The 8,798-nt window shown below is 40.1% G+C and overlaps 1 protein-coding gene across 1 annotated transcript in view; it reads right to left on the bottom strand.

Moving 5' to 3' along the window:
• Positions 1 to 2,822: 2,822 nt before the first annotated feature.
• Positions 2,823 to 8,798, bottom strand: part of SPRY1 (sprouty RTK signaling antagonist 1) — an 87,060-nt gene continuing 81,084 nt past the window's right edge. Inside the window, exon 4 of the transcript XR_007457896.1 lies at positions 2,823 to 3,206. The gene's annotated coding sequence lies outside the window, so the exon portion shown is untranslated. The remainder of the gene's footprint in view (positions 3,207 to 8,798) is intronic.

Raw genomic sequence — 8,798 nt, 5'->3', positions numbered from 1 at the left:
CTTTCTCAGTTGGTGACTTCATAGCAGGTCTGCTTCAGTTGTGATCTCACTATTGGAACAAATCAACACAACACCTGGTACCTGGAATGTGCCTACTAATCTTGAAAATGCCTCCTATCCTGCCTTTATGTCTACAGAAAGTTTGCTTTCACCTGCAAGGTTTAGCATTATACATTTACCAACTTCCTTTAAGGCTATGTCAACCTCGTGGTCCCATGACATAATTTAGTCTGCTACAAACTTGATCATCAACATCCCAAAGGGCATCCCTCTGGCCCTCTATGTTGATGATAATGTGCTAATAGGATTAGTGAATTGGAAGGAACAGGTACTCTAGATGTCTTGGAAAGTTGTGGACTTGACATAGGATAGGAGCTAATGCCCAGGTAAATTCAGAATCTATTCTCCATGCAGTTTGTGGGGTTTCAGTGGTCCAAAAATGTCAGTATCTTAATTCCAAAGTGAAAAACAATTTGCTAAACATTGTATCCTCTCCCACAGTGTTTGGTAGCTTCTCTAGATTCAAGTGTTTTATTTTAACCCATTGACAAAATAACCCCTAAGGCTTTGAGTGAGAGTCCAGGAGAGAAAATTTGGCAGCTCTTCCAGGCTAAATGGCAATTAATTCTGCTATTATCTCTTATGACCCTGTGGATCAAAACATTATATGGAGCCTGCAGCAATAGGATAATTACAACAAAAACTCCAAGAATTTTGGAGCAAATTCTCTTCAGCAAATAGCGACTTTCCTTTTGAGTCCAGCAGATGTTTCCAACTCCCAAAGTATTACTCCTGCCTCTCATCTATCCTTCCACCATCATATACTTAAGATCTCATTGGCAATTCCCTGTAACTAGTTAACTGAGAGTGAAATATTCAAGCCTTTTTAGAGAAAGTTCTCTAAGATATGCTAGCTCCAGCTATAAGTGTTCGTTGCAATCTCACCCAATACTGACTTAAAAGGACAAGGGATGGAAAATGCTTACAACTGGGTGCAACTTTGGGAAACACATCTTAATGTCTACTTTGACTCCTAGGAGAGATAACTGGAGGTAGAAATCTCTTTAAATGGTAGACATTCGGTAATAGTTCAGTTGGATGTCTAGGTCTCGGAAAAAAACTAGCTTGAAGGTTTGGCAGCATGGGGATTTAGGAAAGAGTCATATTGATGGGCCATTCAGAATATACACCAAGAGAATGGAGATAATTGTGTTCAATGTCAATATTCACTAGTAGATTCCTCTGCAAAGAAAGTGTTCAATAATCAGTCAAGTTACCTGTTTAGTATATATCGGTTTGGTCCCTTTCACTCAGGCATGATTAGTTGGCTAATGAAATAAGAGGCTGTAGATACGGGATTACGTATGGATGAAACATAGATTTTCCTCTGCCAAGGTTAAACTATCCCCCACTGTTACTAAATTGCCAATCTCCAAGCAACAGAAACCAATTCTGAGCCCCCAATTGGGCAACCTTAACATGAAGGAACCAGGTAGCCACCTGGCTCCCTTTCACTATGTCACTATCCCCACAGATGTTTATTTTAAATATGGATTTAGCCAGTCTGCCTCTTTGTACATTAATTTACATGTGCTAAATGAATGCTTTATTTACCAACATGGTATCCCACATACATCATTGCTTCTGACTAAGGAGGTACATTTACTGGGGAAAAAAATAATAATAAATAAGGCAATGGTCACATGCCCATAGGATTCACTGGTTTCACCATCTACTCTATCCCCCAATAGTTGACCTGACAAAAATAATTGTGGAATAGCTTATTAAAGACTTAGCTACTGTACTGGCTGGGAGATACTTTGTGCCCTATAGGAACTACTTATGGTACTATTTCTTCAGTAGCCAGGACACATGGTTCCAGGAAAAAAGGGATGGAAAATGAGGTTGTCTCTGTTTATTTACAGCTAATGTTTCATTTGCAAAATGTTTTTATTTTCAGTCTCCTTGACTTTATCTTTGTTGGATTAAAAATTGTATTAGCCAAAGATAGAATGTTTTGTTTTCTAGGGCTATATAACAATATCTCATCAAACTGGAAGTTGAGACTCCCACCTGGTCATTTGGGGCTCCTAAACCTTTGAATTAACAGACAAAATTTGATTACCATGTTGGCTAGAGTGATTTTCCCAGAATCCAAAGGAGCAAAAAAAAAAAAAAAAAATAGACTACACAATGGGCACAGAGAGGGAGTACATCTGAACCCAGGATATCCTCTATGGTTCTTTTTAGTTATGTTGTAAAAGTTAATGGAAGATGTTCAACATCCTTAGTTATTAGGAAAATACAAATCAAAACTTAACGTGTCACTTAACACCTACTATGATGGCTATAATAAAAAAAAGGGGGGGATAACAAGTATTGGCAAGGATGTAGAGAAACTGTAACATTCATGCATTGGTGGTAGGAATGTAAAATTGTGCAGCCAATTGTGGAAAATAGCTTGACAATTCCTTAAAAGGTTGAACACAGAAGTACCATGATCCAGCAATTCCACTCTTAGGTAGATACCCAAGAGAACTGAAAGCAGGGACTCAGATACTTGTTTGACAATATTCATAGCAGTATATCTCAATAGCCAAAAGGTGAAAACAAACTAAATGTCCATCAACATATGAATGAATAAATAAAATGAGTATATACATACAATGAAATATTATTCAGCCATAAAAAGGAATGAAAATCTGATACTTGCTACAATATAGATGAACTTTGAAAACATTATGCTAAGTGAAATAAGCTAGACATCCTAGCTTTTGCCCGTCATTTTGAGGAGAGGGTGAGAGTGCATTTGTAAGAGGAATCATGGCCAGGAGCATGTTGTTCTTGCTATTATTGTTTGGATGTTTATGTGTGTGAAGATAAAGGGATTTTGAAGAGTATATGGAGAGACTGTGGTTAGATATTGTAAGTTGTCTCACCAACTTATGCCCATTCAAACCCCCCTGTAGCCTAATTTCCTACACTGTAGAGGCTGGAAAGCTAAGTACTAAATTTCCAAAGAATCCCTGTAACTACCATTCCTTCATGCAGTTACACCAACCTGAGATTTGGATGCAGAAGTGAGCAGTATGTGGTAGCCATGCACACAGAGATCTGATCTTCTTGCAAGAACAGTGGCAGATCCGGTTGTTCTGGGCAGCTGCTAACATCTATATCTGTTTCAGGTTTCTCCCAAGAAGCATACTCTGAAATGGAGGTTAGCATACAGAGAGTTTATTAGGGAGTGCTCTCAGGATCAAGATGTGTGGAGGAAGGGAAGGAAGCAGGATTGGGCAGAGGGCAAAGTAGGGTTGGCACTCAATGTCATCTAAGGCCTCAGCTGACCCTATAGGGAGGTTTTCACTGGGACAGTCCTTCAGAATTGTCCTGAGTTGAGGCAAGAGGGGGCGGGGGGGAAGGGGAGGCATCTTCACTCAGGGCAAGGGCTCTCTTCAGTCAAGGGCAATTCCCAGTCTGGGCTGGCTGGGGGAGAGCACATCTGGCAACACTTAAAGCAAGTGGAGGACTAAATCCTTCAGTACTGAAGGGAGATCTGGGTGGAACATCATAACATCCAGTAGAGTGTACCCCTTACATTGCTATTATGCACAGACTTCAGATAAGTTCTGGGAACAACTCCTCCACGACTGTGATGGCCTCTTTCCCTGGTGCTCAGTTATAAGAGGAACGTTAGAGGGACAAACTAAAGTGCCATCACGGCAACTGGTCTCACTGCATGGCTCTTCTTTCTACAACTTATTCCAGATCTCTCCAACCTTTAGCTCATTCTTCTGGTTTAAATAAACTATTTGGTTGGATGACTAAGACCCTCATCCCTGAGAGATATGATTCCCTAGTCACAATACCCTTTTCAGGGGTGATAGATATTGGGCAAATAGAAACTGGACAAAGAGTACCAAGAGATGCACAAGTGGATCACCTGGATGCCAAACACATTCTCCCCTGTCTCCACTGTATAACAGCAGCTGTATCTTTTCCTGAAGACCATGGTCATTTACCCCTGCCAGGTTGGTGACTCTTCTTTTAATCTCCAAAATACCTGGGTGGCAGCCATAACTTAATGTTCAACAGGACTTTTGCTGTTCCCCCAAAGAAGCATCCCCCCTTTAGAAACCAGGACCTCTAAACAGTGAGACTAGAGTTACAGGGATGAGGGGCATAAATTTCAAAAGTGGGGGTCACTTACAGTGATGATAACACAGTAACTCTCACTTCCAACCCTTGTTTCCTGACCCATGCATTTTTTACCTACTGGGGACATAGCACCATATAATGGCTGTTGATTGGAGTCCATACTACACCCTAGAAAATGGTGCCCCATTCTCACAGATGTCATCTATGAGATGATGCCTCAGCTATGCCTTCAACAGATATTTCATAGCTCAATCAGGCCAGCAGCTTCAGGGCAGTGTGTAGATAGGACTAGAAGATTTTGTGGTCACATGGTCACACAATGGAAGTAGCTAATTAGTCCCACTAAGTGGGACCCAAGCTTTTAGGCCCGTACATGTCTTCCATCCACTCCACTATGGCTACTATTTTTTTCATGGGCCTAATGTGCCAGCACTGAAGTAGCTCATGTCCAAGGCTGGCTAACATCAACTGACTGAATCAATTCTGACTGCTTGGTTGTTGTCTCCCTCCATAGTGGATGCTCTCATGCATACAAAGATCTTCACACTCAATCCTTCTAAAATCTATTCATATGCCTTTACTGCAGACCTGTTAGTCCCCAATCTTCCAATTTTTCTCCTTTCAAACTTCTGACCAAGCTGTTTTCCACTATCTTGGAGTCCATGTATATTCTTATTTGGGCCACTTCTATTTCCACATAGAATGGATGTCTAGGCACATCACCCAAAGCTCTGCTCATTAGGAGAATTTCCTTTCACCACTTGTTTTAAGGTTACTCTGTCATCAGTGATGTGCTGGCAAATGTTTTACAACCAACTTTCCAGAGACAAAAAGAACCCTGACTTATAATATTTACTGCTTTCTTCAGGGGAAATACTCCCACCATGGCCATTCCAAGCTCCCAATGTGATGTCTCTGAATGCAGAGTTTGGAAGAGATATGTACATTTGGCATATCTAGTATGAGCCACCTCTGGTGTAACACTGACTATATTATAACTACAGTCCATTTTCAGCTTGTACCAAGCTGATATTTCAGCTTGAAATACCAAGCCTACCCAGTGTAAACTGAGCTTGAGTTCTAGCCTTATTCAGCTGTCATATAGATCCCCCTGTGTTCATAGGCACTTAGGTGTGAGCTGAGAAAGGGATACTAGTGCAACAGTGGTAAATGCCACAGGCTAGGTACTCTTACAGCTTACTTGTGGCCATCAGCTCTGTGTGTACCTGATCCTGGACATACCACTTCCATCCAACAATAAATTGCTGCTGGTCCTTCCTGACTCATAAGTCTTTTTTTTTTTTAAGTTTATTTATTTATTTTGATAGAGAAAGAGCACGGGAGGGGCAGAGAGAGCGAGAGAGAGAGAATCTCAAGCAAGTTTCACACTATCAGCACAGAGCCCAACATGGGCTCAAACTCACAAACTGTGAGATCATGACCTGCGCCAAAACCAAGGGTCAGATACTTAACCGACTGAGCCACCCAGGCACCCCCCTGACTCAGAAGTCTTACAGAACCTGGCTCTGGCTGTACGATTCTGGCCTTAATGACTACTTGATGACCCATGGTCAAGTGTTCCATATCTACCAGTGCATGGTAGCCTGTCAGCAGCTGTTTTTCTAAACCTACATGACCCTCTGCTGCAGATAACATGGCTTGGTAGTTTATACTGTGAACTGTGGGAATTTACATTGTAATTCTTCTATTGGGATTGCTGTCAACTCCTCACAGCATATTTTCCCACCACAGATTCCTCCAATATTATAGTATTTGCTGGACCATATGGTCCAAATGCAGCCTGGACCTCCTACAAAATTTTTTCTACTCTAGATCCCACTCAAAGCTGGAAGTATTTTGGATCACCTAATAGATAGACAGAAGCAGCACTGCCAGATGTGGAATATGATGCCCTCAAACCCAATCAGGTTCCTAGTATTGTGCTTTCTTCTTTGGGATGGGAGATGTGAGACGCAAGAGTTTGTCCTTTGCTTTGAAGTTGGCACAACTATGAAGCTGTTTCAGCCTGTCTCAGACCAGTGGACTCATAAAAATTTCACTAAGGCCAGCCTCTGAATCATCGCAGTATTTATTTTCCATCTCTTAGAGGGAACTTTTCTTATCAAGGTTCTTATCAACATACTTGCCACTTATTGATCATAACTTCATCAACTCATTAACAGAGTGAAATAGTATGATGTTCTGGAGGATGTCTAGTTCGCTCAAGCCTCTCTGAGTTGTATTATTAAAGAGGGTGAGAAGGTAACATAGCCTTGGGGCAACACTATACTACTATCCATTTGAAGTGTGAACTATTTCTGATTCTTCTTTTTGATAAGGAGGAAGGGAACACATCTACCAAATCAATGGCCACATACCAAGTATTTGAGGCAGTGTTCATTTGCTTTAGCAACCATACCATATCAGACACAGCAGCTGTCATTTAAGCTACTATGTGGTTTTGTGATCATCCACGGTTAGCCTTCAGTATCCATCTAGTTATTGTGAAAAGCAGACTGGTGAAATGAATGGAGATATAATGAGGACCACTCCCTTGCATTCTTTAGGTTTTAAGGGTGGACCTAATTCCTTCCATTTTTCCTGGGATGGTAAATTGTGGCTAAGGGGGAGGAGGTGGTAGTTTCAGAGGCTTCCACTTGTCCTTCTCTACTATAATAGCTTTTATCCCATAGACCAAGGAATCAATAGGGAGATTTTACCCACTACCAAGTATGTCCATTCAAATTATACATTTTGGGACCAGTAAAATAACCATTAGTTGGTCCATGGACCCACTGAACCCACTGGGAGTCAGATTTTGAGCTACCATCCCATATATTACCTGACCTCTAAAACCTCCCACCCTCAGGGGGAACCATAATGACACTTCAAATCCCTGAATATCAAGATCAACTTGGATCCTGTAAAAACAGCCCTTGGAAGGCTTAGATGTTCTCTTTTCTCAATGTATGGATTTCCAAGTAAGTGACTGTGGGCTAATGGGGAAGAACTGGAAGGAATCATTATATGTAGTCTTGACATCTTGCTGCACAATCCTTCCTCCTGGGGACCTGTCTTTTCCTATAGTTGTTGGGTTAGGTCAAAAATAAACTCAGGTATGGAAATTGGCAAAAGGACTGTGATTTTTATTGAAATGCTTCCCCTTAGCCTCATGATGATTCATCTTTAACTTCTTTTGTGTAAATGAAGCATATACTTATAGGCTTATCTATATTAAGATATTATCTATATTACCCCTAGGAATGCCTTGTTGTGTTAACCATCTTCATTGCTCTTTGTAGGTGAAGGCCCCTGGCTACCACCCTGACCTTGTCACTCTCTGCCATACTTTTGCAATCACCTTGCTTTCGATTTGTTCAGCATCACCATCTGGACTCTATTACTTTAGATCTTGTCATCCTCATTGATCTAAAAGTAATCTATTATTAAGCCTTCCCTCCGGAAGACAGACATCATTAAGTTTCTTAGTAATGTTAGTGACCCCTCAGTCCCCTCCCCAGGGTAATACCTAATTGCTTTGGTAAATGTAACATCCTCCAGGCTCTCCTAAGAGACATATTTGGGATGATCAGTTTTACGCATCAACTTGACTAGGCTTCAGTCCCCATTTATTCAATCAAACACTAATCTTAGGTGTTGCTGTGAATATTGGATAGAAGAAGGGAACCACAGGCCGGAACAAGGTCGGGAGGCTACTACTTTGGAATTAAATAGTATCATTATGTTTGGAGGTTTAGGAAGAAGAGTCAAGCTACACTGTGATTGACCAATTGTAGTACCACAATGGGCCATCCGGACACATTACTGAACTTGGGCAGGCAGTATGAACAAGACCCTCTGCCTCCAGGTAGAAGCAGAATAGAGTGTGGAGGTTTGGTTGTAGGAGAAAAAAAAAGAATAATAAAATTAGCTGGAAAAGTCTGAGTGGACTAAAGAATCCACAAACTGGCAGATACCTTTTTATCTCAATCTAGACTCAAGATCTATTCTGGATATCAGTAACCATTGGCTAAAAATTGGGGTTTCACACATAGCTAGAAATTAGGAATTATATAATACCAACATAGTCTCAGAACCTCAAACCATAAAGTTAACACACAAATTGACCATATGTCTCTATATCCCTAGAAACAATGGCAAGCAAATATAAACTCTATGGAGAAATACACCCTCAACTCAAGATGCACAAAATTCACATAGATAAAGCCTTACTAAAAATGATCCTACATAATTAATAATTATAAGATATATGAGGAATCTACCACATTTGGGAGTCAATAAACACAACGAAAATTAAGCAGCAAAATTAAATAGTCAGAAATTCTAAATAAGATACTATTAAATAAATATATTTAAATCAATATGAAACAAATATACTTAAATAAATATAAAATAAAATAAATAAATATAAAAAAATAAATAAAAATATTAAAAGACCAAGACTGTACGGAAAACTATTCAGAATTCAACACAGAGAGAGAAAGAGATTTAAAAATATGGAAGAGAGTTTAAAACACATAGAATATGCAATGAGAAAACCCATCACAGGATTTTCAGAAATATAGAAGAGAATGAGGGAGCAATAAAATTTGAAGACCTAGTAGCTAAAGTTTTTCCAGAAC

This window comes from Panthera uncia, chromosome B1 (assembly GCF_023721935.1).
Source record: "Panthera uncia isolate 11264 chromosome B1, Puncia_PCG_1.0, whole genome shotgun sequence".
NCBI lineage: Eukaryota > Metazoa > Chordata > Mammalia > Carnivora > Felidae > Panthera > Panthera uncia.
Note: the sequence above shows the minus strand (reverse complement) of the source record. Positions and strands in the feature narration are given on the sequence as shown.